The following is a 14,877-nucleotide window of genomic DNA, read 5'->3' on the forward strand; positions in this document are numbered from 1 at the left end:
AAGAAAATGCTTCACTTTGTTTTTGTATGAGGTAAATTTGTCGCAATACGACGGTGGGTCACAATGACTGATGGGTCAGAATGACCCGAAGATAACACAAGGGTTAAGCCTAACTTTCGTTAGGATTAGTTAACATACTCTCCCATTGTTCTCCAGAAGCCTATCTCTCTCTCTCTCCCTTCCCCCTCCCCACGCGCTCTCAACCTACCATCTTGTACCAACCCTCATCATAGTTTAGGACCTACTGTATACAGTTCAACTCAACTCACTTTCAACTAACCTATAACTTCTCTGGTATTTGTTCATTATAATTACATTTCCTTAAATAAATCATTGTATATAATACTCGTTATCCCTCACGTTATCTGATCTGCTCTACTTTCATAGAATCCACTACTTAAGATTAGACTGATTATTACGAAGGCTATTATTTCAATATTATTCAATAAGGTTTCCTCTATCCCTTTAACAATAAGAGGTGGTGCCCCCAAGAACTACATACTTTATCATAAATTAAGTATTGCTAATCTTAAACGAGCGAACCCCGCTACGCAAGTATTAAAATCCTGAGTAATATTTCTGTTTCAGAGTTCTGTAGTTTAATTTGCAACTGTGTGTTGAGAATATAATATTTCCTGTATTAGACCTGTATGGTCTAATACTGTATCACCTGGTTGGGCAGAAGAAGTTCTTGAAACATTTACATTTATTCATTTAGCAGACGCTTTTATCCAAAGCGACTTCCAAGAGAGAGCTTTACAAAGTGCATAGGTCACTGATCATGACAACAAGATAGCCACAAAAATATTGCGAGTAGCTAAAACATGAAGCACACATTGTGAACAACCAAAGTAAGTGCCAAAGGGAAGAGCATGTAGTTAAACAAGTTACAATTAAACAACATGAATCGCTATAAGTGCAAGTGTACCTGTGGAAAAAACAAGCAATAATAATAAAAACAATATATCACAGCGAGTACAAAAATTTAGATCAGTTACCACTAACCACAAGAGCAACAAGTCTCTAAGCAAGAGTCATTGTGATCCTTGAGGAAACTAACATCGGGTCAAGCGAACCATTCCTAAGTACCGTTGTACTCCCGGAACAAGTGTGTCTTGAGCCTTTTCTTGAAGGTGGAGAGACAGTCAGTGTCTCTGATGGAGGTGGGGAGTTGATTCCACCACTGGGGGGCCAGACAGGAGAAGAGCTTGTGTTGGGACCGGGCGGTCTTGAGCGGTGGGACCACCAGGCGGTTGTCTGAAGAAGACCGTAGGTGACGGGTGGGGGTGTAAGGCTGCAGGAGAGACTTGATGTAGACGGGTGCAGTCCCGTTCACTGCTCGGAAGGTCAGTACCAGGGTCTTGAATCTGATACGGGCCATGATAGGTAGCCAGTGGAGAGAGATGAGGAGCGGGGTAACATGGGAGCGTCTGGGTAGATTGTAGACCAGGCGGGCCGCTGCGTTCTGAATCCTCTGAAGAGGGCGGGTTGTACATACTGGTGCTTGGACTAGCAGCTGGGTGGAGTGCTCAGACAGGTATCTCCTGATCTTCCGGATGTTGTAGAGGGTGAATCTACACGACCGGGAGACTGCAGCAATGTGGATCGTGAGGGAGAGCTCGTTGTCCATGGTAACCCCAAGGTTCCTGGCAGAGGATGAAGGGGTCATCGTCGCAGATCCCAGGGTGATTGAGAGATCGTGGGAGATGGAGGGTTTAGCCGGGATGATGAGAAGTTCTTTTTTGGCGAGGTTCAGCTGGAGGTGGTGCTCGGTCATCCAGGTGGAGATGTCTGTGAGGCAGGCCTCAATCCTAGCTGAGATCCCCGGATCGGTCGGGGGGAACGACAGGTACAGCTGCGTGTCGTCAGCGTAGCAGTGGTAGGAGAAGCCATGGGAGGTGATGATTGGTCCAAGTGAGGTGGTGTACAGAGAGAAGAGAAGGGGTCCAAGGACGGAGCCCTGTGGGACACCAGTGGAGAGCTCGCGAGGGCCTGACAGTTTGCCTCCCCAGGAGACCTGGTAGGATCTTCCCGACAGGTAGGATGAGATCCACTGGAGTGCAGTGCCAGTGATGCCCATCTCAGAAAGTCTGGAGAGCAGGATCTGGTGGTTAACCGTATCAAACTCTGCAGAAAGGTCCAGCAGAATGATGACGGATGACCTGGAAGCCGCTCTGGCAGACTGGAGGGCAGTGGTGACTGACAGGAGGGTAGTTTCTGTGGAGTGGCCAGTCTTGAAGCCCGATTGGTTGGGGTCAAGCAGGTTGTTCTGAGAGAGAAAGTTTGACAGTTGGTTAGATACAGCACGTTCAATTATTTTTGAAAAGAAGGGTAACAGTGATACCGGTCTGTAGTTCTGGAGGACGGCAGGGTTAAGGGAGGGTTTTTTGAGTAGAGGGGTAACTCTAGCCTGTTTGAAGGCAGAGGGGAAGGTGCCGGAGGTAAGAGAGGAGTTTAGGACATGGAGAAGAAAAGTTATGATGGCGGGGGAGATGGTTTGAAAGAGAGGGGAGGGGATAGGATCAAGGGGACAGGAGGTGGGGCAATGAGAGAGAATGAGGTCAGAGATCTCTGCCTCAGACAGGGGAGAAAAAGAGTTTAGACATTTAGTTGGGTCAATCATGGAGGGTGAGAGGGTAGGAAAGGTGGGTTTAGGGAACCGACTGCTAATGTCGGCGACTTTTTTCTCAAAGAAGGAGGAGAAGTCGTCTGCTGTCAGGGTGGAGGGAGGGGGTGGGGGAGGTGGGTTAAGAAGGGTGGAGAAGGTAGAAAAAAGTTTGTGGGGGTTTGAAGCGGAGTTAATTTTGTTCAGAAAGTAGAGGGTTTTAGCACCAGTTATGTGAGAAGAGAAGGATTTGAGGAGGGAGTGATACTTATCAAGGTCCAGACCGCCTTTGGACTTGCGCCATCTCCTCTCAGCTGCCCGAAGGGTGGACCGTTCTTCACGAATAACATCCGTAAGCCACGGGCAGGAGGGAGAAGATCGTGCAGGCGTGGTTGACAGGGGACAGAGAGAGTCAAGTGATGCAGTTAAAGTGGTTAGCAAGGTGTCGGTGGCAGTGTTAGTGGCAGCTAAATGCGGCGGTCTCAATGTTCACCTCAGCAGGACACTATTTGCTCTCAGCTGATTCCAGGTGACCGCAGCTTTTTAAACCTAGATTCTACCACGCCCCCAATTACTATCAAACAAAAGGCAGCTCGAGTACCCTGAAACCGAAACTGACTCACTGGCTAGCTATTCTTTGATCAGTGTAAACTAGTTGTCTAACTGCTGTCCCTTAAGTTCTTCCGATGAGACTAGGGTTTAGCTAAACTCAATGTTAAACAACAGCCCTGATCACTCGCAGTCAATGCGGTGGTCTCGATGTTCACCTCAGCAGGACACTATTTTCTCTCCATAAAACTTCAACACCAAAACAAGGTCCATTCCATCATCCATGCCGAGCACATGATTGACTGGCTAGAGACACAAGGGAAAGCTACTGCTCAGGAACAGTGAGTACAGCTAAAGGTCTTAAGAAAATGAAGGACACTATAATAGACAATACAGGAAGGAAAGTAAAATAAATGTTGTTTCATTTGAAGGGAGAGATAGAAACTTCTAGTTGGCAATGACCTTGCCAAAATGGTAAGACTCAAGTTTATTTATGAAGTCAATCAATACTCCTCAATCCCAATGAATTAATGTCAGTTTTTTCTGTAATTTCTGACTAAACTAATGCCTTACGTTTCCTAACACCAAACTCAAAATGAAGGGAATTATAGAAGAGGCTTCTTCCAAGAGTCATCTTTAGACAAGCTACTCCAAAGCAACTCTTTCCAACCAGTGAGTGTGCCCTCATACAGCATATGTCCTGTTTGTATAGAGACACACTATTCAGGATGCCATCGACATACTCAGACGTAATTTCCCTGCATGTGTGATTATGTTGGTGTAGGGACAGTAAGGTGCATGGGCTTGTAGAGAAAGCCATCCAGAGCCTGGCTAAGAAACTCCCTAAGACCTCCGTGTCCAGGCGCCGCAGTCCCAGAGACGTAGTGGTGGACATCGTTCCTAGCCTCCTGAAGGGCCGTGTTTCCCAAGCCCAGGAAGTCAGGCGACAGGCTGGACTAGTACCTGCTCAGTGACATCACTGTGGGAGTAGCACAGGCCGTGTTGGACAAGCTGAAAACCCAACCGAGGCCCTGTCCAGCGCCACGGTGGAGGAGATGGTGGTCACGCTGTTGAAGAAGATCACAGAGAACTACGTTCCTCGAATAGAGACGCCTGTGAACGCTCCTCGATACATAACCTTCATTACTGAAACCGTCACAGCTGAGGTAATGACCATCTTTCAAGGCACAGGCACTCCAAGGGCAGGAGAGAAAAAGGACAGCAGGGACACTACCAGAACTGCTGGGGACCCTAACAGACCTGCTGATGACACACTCAGGGCTGCTGAGGACACTACCAGGCCTGATGAAGACACTACCGGGGCTGCTGAAGACACACCCAAAGCTGTTGAAGACACTACTCAGTGTTTGAGGTTTTTGAATCGCGATTCCATCTTCTACTCCATCTTCTACTTCTACCCAGCTAACACAGTTACGTTGCCCTTACGTTGCCGCAACGTCACTCGATGACCAAACATACGTTGCCGCAACGTCTTTGGCGACGTTGCGGGACCGTGCATCTGTGGGACGCCAGAACGTAACCGCAACGTAATCTTTTGACGTTGCCAGTCCGTAACCGCGACGTCGTGGCAACGTTATTTTCCGACGTTGCCAGTCTGTAACCGCGACCTCCTAGCAACGTTGTTTTGTGACGTTGCCAGTCCGTAACTGCGACGTTAATTAAGTAACCTATATTTCATATGCAGACCTCATTTGCCCAAAAGGCTACTTGTTTTGGTATGATAGGCTACATGGTAGCCAACGTTAGGAGGACTATGTTTGTGTGATGTGTAGCCTAACTTCAGCTAAATCATAAACGAGGCAGCATTTCAGAATCAGAGTGTTTTAATCGCCATGAAAGTTTGCACAGACAAGGAATTTACTTTTTACTTTGACGTTGACGTTCTCTCGTGCGTCAGGGAGTTGTTCTTGCCTCCGCGTCCCACCTGCTCGGGTGCCGTCTCCACCCAGATTCAAGGTTGTTTCTGAAAATGAAGAGATAGAGACACAAAGAACAGCCTGCTTCCCACACTCAGTGTGAGACCCAATGTTTAAGCCTGGGCACACTTCTAAGTTCATAACTTTAATAAGCACAATATATTCTTTAATCCCTCTTTTGATCTCTGAAAACACCAGAGATCAATCAACATAGCCCGGACCAACCACCGCCTCCTCGTCCTGGTCAGCCAGCCCCAGCAACGGCATTTGGAACCCCGTCTTTGGGTTCTCCACAGCTGAGCCAATGATCTGGTTGCACAGGGACCTGATACACGGGATAGAGCAACAATCATGTTGATATTGATATAGCCCACTCTTAAGTAAAATAGCGGAAACCTTCTTAGTCCAGTACTATTCTAGTGTGGTCAAGCAGTATCACTCTTGACCTAGTCGTAACCCTCTTTTCCGGACTCTCACATTCGTAGCAATAGCAAAAGGTTCACTGGCCCTTCTCCACCAACTCCTGCAACGTACAACTGGATTCTGGAGCAGCAGAACACATGCTCCAGTGGTACCACGTACTTCCTTTCCCCAGCACCCTTAGGGCGTGCGAGGTTCTCTCGATGACCTTGAATGGTCCTGTCCATAAATGTACAACAGGCTTCCCCGAACATCGGATGATGTATTGGGGCAGGTGGGGCAGGGTCTTCAAGGGGAAAGGGGGGGGGGGGGGGCAGACCACTCCTAGGTCTGATGGGGCATAGGGGCAGATGGGGCAGGGTCTCCAAGGGGAAGGGGTAGATCATCCAGTGAGAAGGGGGGGGGGACAGGGTCTCCAGGGGAATGGGGCCTTAGAACAGGGGTTAGGTAGTCAGACCCGCCGGTCTGACTCGTCCTGAAGCAGAAAAGAGTTACAGTCCCAGCATCACCTTATCTCCCATGATCCATGATCAAGCAGTAACTGAGTCAAATGAGATGCGAACAGTCGAACACCAATGATTAAACACAGATATTGAAATCAAGAACCCATTCGAGGATTTAAAGTGGATATTTTTAAAGTTCAAATAAATCCCTCTTTTCACACCCTGTTAGGGTGTGACAACAAACACAAATTAAAAAATATCCCATTACTGATTACACAATGTTGGCATACAAATCAACAATAATGATGAGACTATGCAGCGTTGTGGTGAGGACACACTGGACACAGTGGGAAAACCCTAATGATGTGAACCGACATCTGTGGTTTGGTCTCTTCCTGGGTCATGACCAAGGATGTCTCCTGGCCAACACAATCTGCATAGGGAGAATCGGACTGATTGTGGCCTAGGTCGAGGGTGCCAACCCAGACCTACTCACACATTAACTTTCACCTACTACAGATATCACCACCCCCCCACCCCCATCCAACGCCTTCGCCTGCTTGTTTCCCCAGGGTGGCTGGCGGATCTGTGTCCAGCGCCTACCATGGCTGCAGGTCCAGATGCTGCTTGTCTACCCCCCCCCCCCCCCACTCCCCGTTGCAAGTATCGTGTTTTTGTCAATGTTGTTGTGCTTATGTGCTGAGGTTTTTGTCTGTTCCCACACTGTACTCCTCTAGGAGCATTGTCTGGGTGTTGCCTTTTTCTCTCCTCCTCTCTCCTCATGTTATGCTGTAACTTTCTAGTTGGCGCCGAAATTGGCTGCCTAGGTAGGCTCTCCTGCCAAAGTAAATTCCTTGTCTGTGCAAACTTTCATGGCGAATAAAAACCCATTCTGATTCTGATGTTATAGGGGAAAACCCACCGTCACTCCAGAGTGGACATTCGGCATCCATGTATCCACGGCAGACCTGGACATACTCACAGGCCCCCTTCACCACATACATACAACTTCAGCCAAGCTTTTAGAATTGTAATAAAATAAACTAAATTCGAAACAAATAGAAAAACCAGAAATTAGACAGGATATTTTAAAGTTCTCATAAGATCCCTCCTTTCATTGATAACTTTAATCAATACCCAATCTCCTCGTTTGACTCCTCCACTCTTTGGTTTACTGCTTCACCTGGAACAGAATTTAGCAGAAGACATCTCTTTTCTAGTTAGCATTTTTTATAAAATTGGTTAACCATTTGATTCGCCTCTTCATCATGCTATGTGAAAGGTTTAAGTTGTGGTATTACATATGATCTCCAATAAATCAATTCAAATGGTGTTTTGCATCTGGTATAGGACTGGGAAAGACTTCAATTCACATAGTAAACATACTGTATCTATATTTACCAGGCAGTATTGACCCTTCAGTTTTCTTATTGTTGAGCAAACACATGTAACAGCATCTAATAAGACCATACATCATCATTTGATAGTCAACTCCTATTAGTCATGCCTAGAAATGACAATCTGTTTCTTTGTTCCCTTCTTTAGAAAATCAACTGTTAGTCTAATTTCTTTCACTTCAAAAAACCTTTTCTGTCTTTTAAAACAGTTAAGTTTGAGACCAATATTGTTTTAGATTCTCTATTTTACCAAATCACACCTCTTTCCATCAAAGATATGATAAAAGCAATTTTCATTATGCCAAACCAGAATCCGTATGCTTCTTAAATGAAATATAAACCAAATAATGTTCTTAATGTAGCTATTAACCAAACATTTTTCCCAACTATATTTTCTATAAAGGTCAGATAGGTATAACTTCATAACTCGTTTTGCTGCAGTTCAAAACGAGACAATTAGCTCAAACCATCATAACCACAATTTATCAGACTTGATGAGTCTTCCCAAATTATTTCAGAACTGAATGTTATAATAACACTCTTCATAATACAACATTATCACAGCCTAACTGTTTATCCCAAACAGTATGCCAGGCTCTGATAAAACTCTCAAATAAAACTTAAAACCAAATTACAATTAAACTCCAAATAAAAGTACATTTAGTTATTTTCTCTTTCTCATTTTTAACCAAATTATATCTAATACCTTTATCAAAACTCTTAAAAACCCTAGATTTTACTATTTTGACTTAAAATGTTATCCCATATACCTTCAAAGTATATTCATAGTTTCCTCTTCAAAACATCAGTGTTTAAACCAATCATCTCTTCACATCCACAAAACGTTCTTGTTTTATTTCATAACCTTCCATGATCCTCTCTAAACCAATCCTTTATGTAACTTTCCAATTGCTTCCTCATAATTTTTCACATACATTTCCTCAAACCATTCTTTGACCAACACAGCTGTTTAGCGTTTACCGTCTATTCACTTAATTTTGCTCTAGTATAACTCTTCCAATTGTATTCGAACCAATTTATAAACCAGGGGTATACCCTCTGGGATCACCTTTGTAAGATCTCAACGTAACTGGACTCTTATAGCCCCCACCTTTCTCCAACTCTCCTCGGGATTTCTGTAACTTCTTGGTCAAAAAAAAAGCACGAGATTAGTAAAAGTGAGTGATTGCACAAGAAAAAAGCACGAGATTGATAAAAGTGAGTGATTGCACAAGAAAAAAGCACAAGATTGATAAGTGAGTGATTTCACAATTTGAAAACTTGTTAGACTTTGCAGTGAAGGCAATTATGGTCCTTGGAGGGCACCTAGTGGATTTATTTATTTATTTATAAAGAACGACAGATCTGTTTAAAATACCATTCAACTCAACCCGATTCCACACAAATATTACTTTTTCAGGGACTGTGACCCTTTTGTACCAGAGAGGACAAAGGAAAGAAAAAATAAACACACACACAACAAATTCAGGGACTCTAACCCTTGGAGTGCTCCTTTTTTAAACACAAAACAAGTTCAGGGACTCTAACCCTTGGAGTGTATTTTAACCTCTCCTTTTTTAAACATAAAACACGTAGGCCTACAGGGACTCTCACCCTTTTTGAAGAGGACTCTAACCTCTCCTTGACAAAGACAAACCACGTGTTAGGACTCTCACCCTTTTGAAGAGGACTCTAACCTGTCCTTGACAAGACAAAACACATATAGGGACTCTCACCCATTTGAAGAGGACTCTAACCTCTCCTTGACAAGACAAAACACGTGTAGGGACTTCCACCCTTTTGGAGAGGACTCTAACCTCCCCTTGACAAAGACAAACGTGTAGGGACTTCCACCCTTTTGAAGAGGACTCTAACCTCCCCTTGACGAAGACAAGCCACTTGTTAGAACTCTCACCCTTTTGAAGAGGACTCTAACCTCCCCTTGACGAAGACAAAACTTAAAAACGGTTGATTTCCCACCACTGTTCGTTTGACTAGGTACGATGAAACATAGTAATCGTCTAAATTGGGTTCTCAGTTCCGAATAGCAGTACTTTGAATTAACAGGTGTCTGCTTACCTTTTTTTTTATGTTGAGGCGCCTCTGACGATTACGTCTGCCTCCTCGTACCGGTGTATGGGTCTTTCTCCCGATCTGTCGGTCGGGCCGAAACCCTCTGGACTCCCTCTTTTCAGCGTCGGGGTCACCATTTGAAGGATTCATATATCTATGTGTCTATTCCAATATGTAATGATAGTATTCAATGACACAAATCTGTGTTCTAGAAAGAGTGGTCTGGAGTCGCAGAGGTCCCATAATATCAGCTTTAATGCAGCAGTTGGAAATCAACAAGTACAGAGCTCTGGGGTTGTCTACGTTACCCTACCCGCAACAGAGTTTTGGGCTGGTTCACGAAGTCCAACTGGCTATCTTTCCCTTCCCCAGCATATCATATACAATGCAATTGAAAACACAAGTATCAAAAAAAGGGTTGAGCTTGTTCTCTCGTGCGTCAGGGAGTTGTTCTTGCCTCCGCGTCCCACCTGCTCGGGTGCCGTCTCCACCCAGATTCAAGGTTGTTTCTGAAAATGAAGAGATAGAGACACAAAGAACAGCCTGCTTCCCACACTCAGTGTGAGACCCAATGTTTAGGCCTGGGCACACTTCTAAGTTCATAACTTTAATAAGCACAATGCATAACTTTAATAAGCACAATATATTCTTTACAACGTCACAAGATTACGTTGTGGTTACGTTCTGGCGTCCCACAGATGCACGGTCCCAACGTATGTTTGGTTATCGAGTGACGTTGCGGCAACGTAAGGGCAACGTAACTGTGTTAGCTGGGATATATCTTAATGATTATTTGTATTTTCCCATGGGACCAGTGTGGTATCATCCCTGTATAATTAATATATCTCATATGTATTTTGTCCAAGAATAACTGGTGGAAGTTGTGGTTCAATGGCTAAATGTACGAGCCAAAAGAATCAGCACTACAACAAGCTGGATGATTATCAATGACATTTTCTGTTTTGAGTACATTTCAAGTTAATAGCCATTTCTTGATGATGCTATATATGAAGGTTAAGAGAATTCATCATGAATTGTGTTGCCGATGATGAACTCAGAAGAACGGACCACACTACTTAAGGCCTTGCAGTCCCTGTCTGTGCAGCTCCCATACCACACTGTGATGCAACCAGTCAGTATGCTCTCTATAGTGCATCTGTAAAAGTTAGTGAGGATGACTGAGTCCATGCTGAACTTCTTCAGTCTCCTCTGGAAGAATAGGCGTTTACGGGCCGCTTTGACCACCTTGTCCGTGTGAACAGACCAGGTGAGATCATTGCTGATTGTAAGGATGAGATCTCTGTCTCCAGGCAAGCCGGAAGGAGGCACGACAATTAGAAAAGGGTTGACTCGGTTTTATTAGTAACGACGTCGGATCATGCCATCAGTCTATGACAGAGGGATAGCATGAGTGAGAAACAAGTCTCTCAGAGGTCCATTATATACATGAGCTAGCCCATACAGATATAGTAACCACCAAAACATGCCCTTAACCCTCGTGCTGCCTTCGGGTCACATGACCCAAAGGTTCATAACGAACCATCGTTGTGTTTACCCAATTTTACCCAATACAAAAACAAATAAAAATAATTTTCTTTTAACCATTCCAATGTGGGGGGTCTGAGACAGCCCGACAGGTAAAAGAAAATGCTTCACTTTGTTTTTGTATGAGGTAAATTTGTCGCAATACGACGGTGGGTCACAATGACTGATGGGTCAGAATGACCCGAAGATAACACAAGGGTTAAACGGTACACATTTCACAACTTAATGCACAGGAGAAACAGCACACAGGTGATGCATCATAACTCATTGTTTGTACTTTTCTCAAAGGTTAAACAGAGCACATTTCCTGATCTATATGTGTATTGTCAAAGGCCCGCTGCGTGACCTCTTGACCACAGCAAGAGACAACCTCACATATGTATAGAAAATCTGCATATCACTGATGTTCACCCCGAGGAACTTGAAGCAGCTGAACCTCTCCACTTAGGATCCGTTGATGTGTAGGGGTGCATGCTCCTCCTCCTGCAGCCTCCTATAATCCACAATCATCTCCTTGGTCTTGCTGACGTTGAGAGAGAGGTTATTGTCCCTGACACCATGATTTCAGGGTATCAACCGCCTCTCTGTAGGCTGACACTGTCAGAGATGAGGCCCACGATGGTTGTGTCGTCAGCATACTTAACAAGGAGGTTGGAGCTGTGCGTTGCCGCACAATCGTGAGTGAACAAGGCTGAGCACACAGCCCTGGGGGGTGCCTGTGTTGGTGATCAGTGTGGATGAGGTGCGGTCACCGATTATCACCACCTGTGTCCTCCCCGCCAAGAAGTTGAAGATCCACTTGCAGAGGGAGGTGCTTAGTCCCAGGTCCACAAACTTGGAGACAAGTCTGGAGGGGATAATGGTGTTGAATTCTGAGCTGTAGTCAATGAACAGCATCCTCACATACGTATTCCCTTTGTCCAGGTGGGAGAGAGCGGTGTGCATAGTTAGAGCGATGGCATTGTCTGTAGACCTGTTGGACCGGTATGCAAACTGCATTGGGTCCAGGGTGGGGGGCAGCGAGGAGCAGGGGAATGATTTGACTAGCTGCTCAAAGCACTTCATGATGACAGAGGTCAGTGCTCTCGGGCAATAGTGGTTCATACATGTGACCTTGGTGTTCTTGGGCACAGGGATAGTGGTGGTCCTCTTGAAGCAGGTGGGGGGTACAGACAGGCTGAGGGAGAGGTGGAAGATGTCACTGAAGACCCCTGCTAGCTGGTCAGCACAGCCCGAGGGCCCTACCTGATACACCGTCTGGGCCAGGTGCCTTGCGAGGGTTGATCTTTTTGAAGCGCTGCCTCACCTCAGCTGCAGTTAGTGTAGGATAATGTAGGAAATATGTGTTGGGCTGGTTGACCTCTCAGACTGTCTTCCTGAGAAAAATGGACACACTAGCATGTTGTACCAGTGTAGGTGTGGAATACAAGGACTTGTGTTTATGAGACCAAATGGCCATTGTTCTGATGTTTTAGGCTCAGCCAGTTGCGAGAATGGATCATTATATTGTTCTGGGGATTTCTCAGGTATGGTAGTTTTATTGATCATCTCATGTATAAATTGTTTCCTAACCAACACTACTGGGTCCATTAATAAAAATCTCCATGTAACTACAGTCTACAGCATTCTCCTTGGGCCAGGCTGTGCCCCCAACACAATCGCATACTATACAAATGAATAGAATAGATCTTTATTGTCATTGTCACAGGTACAAGGAAATTAAAGTGCTTCCAGTCAGTGCATCATTCATTGACTTAAAAATCAGTAAAAGTGCTAAAATTACTAAAGTGCTAAAATTACTAAAATAAATAAGAATAAATATACCTAAGACTGTACCGTTAACAACCACACACAGTCATTACATAATACATAACATAACATTGTACACATTATGTTTTGGCAGCATTAACAGTGGTTATTGCAGTTGGATAGAAACTATGTTTTAGTCTGTTTGTCTTTGCCTTGATTGATCTGTACCATCTGCCTGAAGGCAACATTTCAAACAGGGAGTGCCCAGGAGTGTGAAGTGTCTTTTATGATGTTCTGGGCTTTTTTGAGACAACGGGATCTGTGTAGGTCTTCCAGTGCGGGGAGAGGGCAGCCAACAATCTTTTGAGCGCTGTTGATGACCCTCTGGAGAGTTTTCCTCTGAGCCACTGTACAGCTGGTATACCAAATGCATATGCAGTATGTGAGGATGCTTTCAATGGAGGCTCGGTAGAAGGACACCAGCAGTCTTTGTGTGATGTTATTCTTCCTGAGTGTTCTCAGGAAGTACAGTCTCTGCTGGGCCTTTTTCAGAAGCTCAGAGGTGTTCACACTCCAGGATGGGCTGTCCTGTATGTGGACCCCCAGGAAGCGGAAGTCTGCCACCCTCTCCAAACTTCACTCCACACACGTGAAGTGTAACAAGTTTACTTTTTACGCTGTGTTGGTTGACTATGACGGCACAGAGCACTGCCCAGCTTCCATGTCCAATTATGTGCCCACGCCATTTTCAAATAGCAGCGCAGCAGCATGGTGAGCAGCAGAGGTGGATAATGTCAGTTGTCCTGCTTCACGGAGGTCATCCATGTACCTGCAGTAATGAAAAACAGGACACAAATTTGGAACTACAGTCAAATAGTAGCCTTTGCCTCAGATAGGACAGTGGGGAGCGACATGACACAAGTGTGAGAGAGGGTGCCCTAGCCAGCTGCAACACAGGTAAGGGCACAATCACAAACTGTTTAATGACACACATTTTGCATATTCCAATAGCCAATAACTTGTCATGCAACACCATAACCATATATTGGCCCTTATTGTTAGAACTAAGCTAAATGCAAGTTCCATTGTGTAGTCATTGCCTTGGTGATGGTGTTTTTTAAAGGTCTCAAGGCATACAAATGTCACTTTATGAGGTTATTTAACATTAATATGAGTTCCCCTAGCCTGCCTTTGGTCCTCCAGTGGCTAGACATTTTGATAAGTATAAACCAAGCCCTGATATTCTAGGTAGATAACATTAGCGCTCGACGGCTAGCTAGCAAGCTAGTTTAAGTCATATAACCTATGGGGATCTCTAATACAAGGTATATTTGGCTAACCATACTACCATTGTATGAGTAATGTTATTCTAAAAGCGAAATCCAAACGTTACCTGATGGCATACGAGGGTCTGAGAAGGCGTCTTCGCTGTGCTCTCTAATTGACATCGAGTGCGTGATGAGAGCTCGGAGTTCTGAAAGACTAGCAACAAGTTCTTCCATTGTCTCCATCGATAAAATGCCTTTGAGTCTTCTTAAATTCACAAGTGATGAATCAATAGGCATCAATTGTGCGTGGCGTATGTTGCCTTGTTGGAAAGCTGTTCAATAACACGTGTGTGCCATTTCTGAAATCGGTTCGCGTCGATATCTTCTCTGTAGTGCTGTCTTCTGTGAGGTGTGGTCTTCAGCAGCTAATTTGCATGTTAACTAGATATCTTCAGAAGCTAATTTGCATGTTAACTAGATATCTTGGTGGCAATAGTTACTAGTAACTAAAGAATAGGTACTAGTATCTAATGAAAAGTTACTAGTAAAACGGGAATAGATACTAGTAACTATTGGAATAGATACTAGTTGGAAACAAATAGTAGATATCTGTAAAGCAGAGCCCCATAGAATACAATTGTAAAAATGTGCAATTTGTTACTAGTAAAACGGGAATAGATACTAGTAACTATTGGATTAGTTACTAGTAACTAAAGAATAGTTACTAGTATCTAATGAAAAGTTACTAGTAAAACTGGAATAGATACTAGTAACTATTGGAATAGTTACTAGTAACTAAAGAATAAGTACTAGTAACTTCAAAATAGTGACTAGTACGTTTGTAGAAATAAATGTTAAAACGGCTTGCCATAGATCATTGTCAGTAACAAC

Source organism: Osmerus mordax, chromosome 12 (assembly GCF_038355195.1).
Source record: "Osmerus mordax isolate fOsmMor3 chromosome 12, fOsmMor3.pri, whole genome shotgun sequence".
Lineage (NCBI taxonomy): Eukaryota > Metazoa > Chordata > Actinopteri > Osmeriformes > Osmeridae > Osmerus > Osmerus mordax.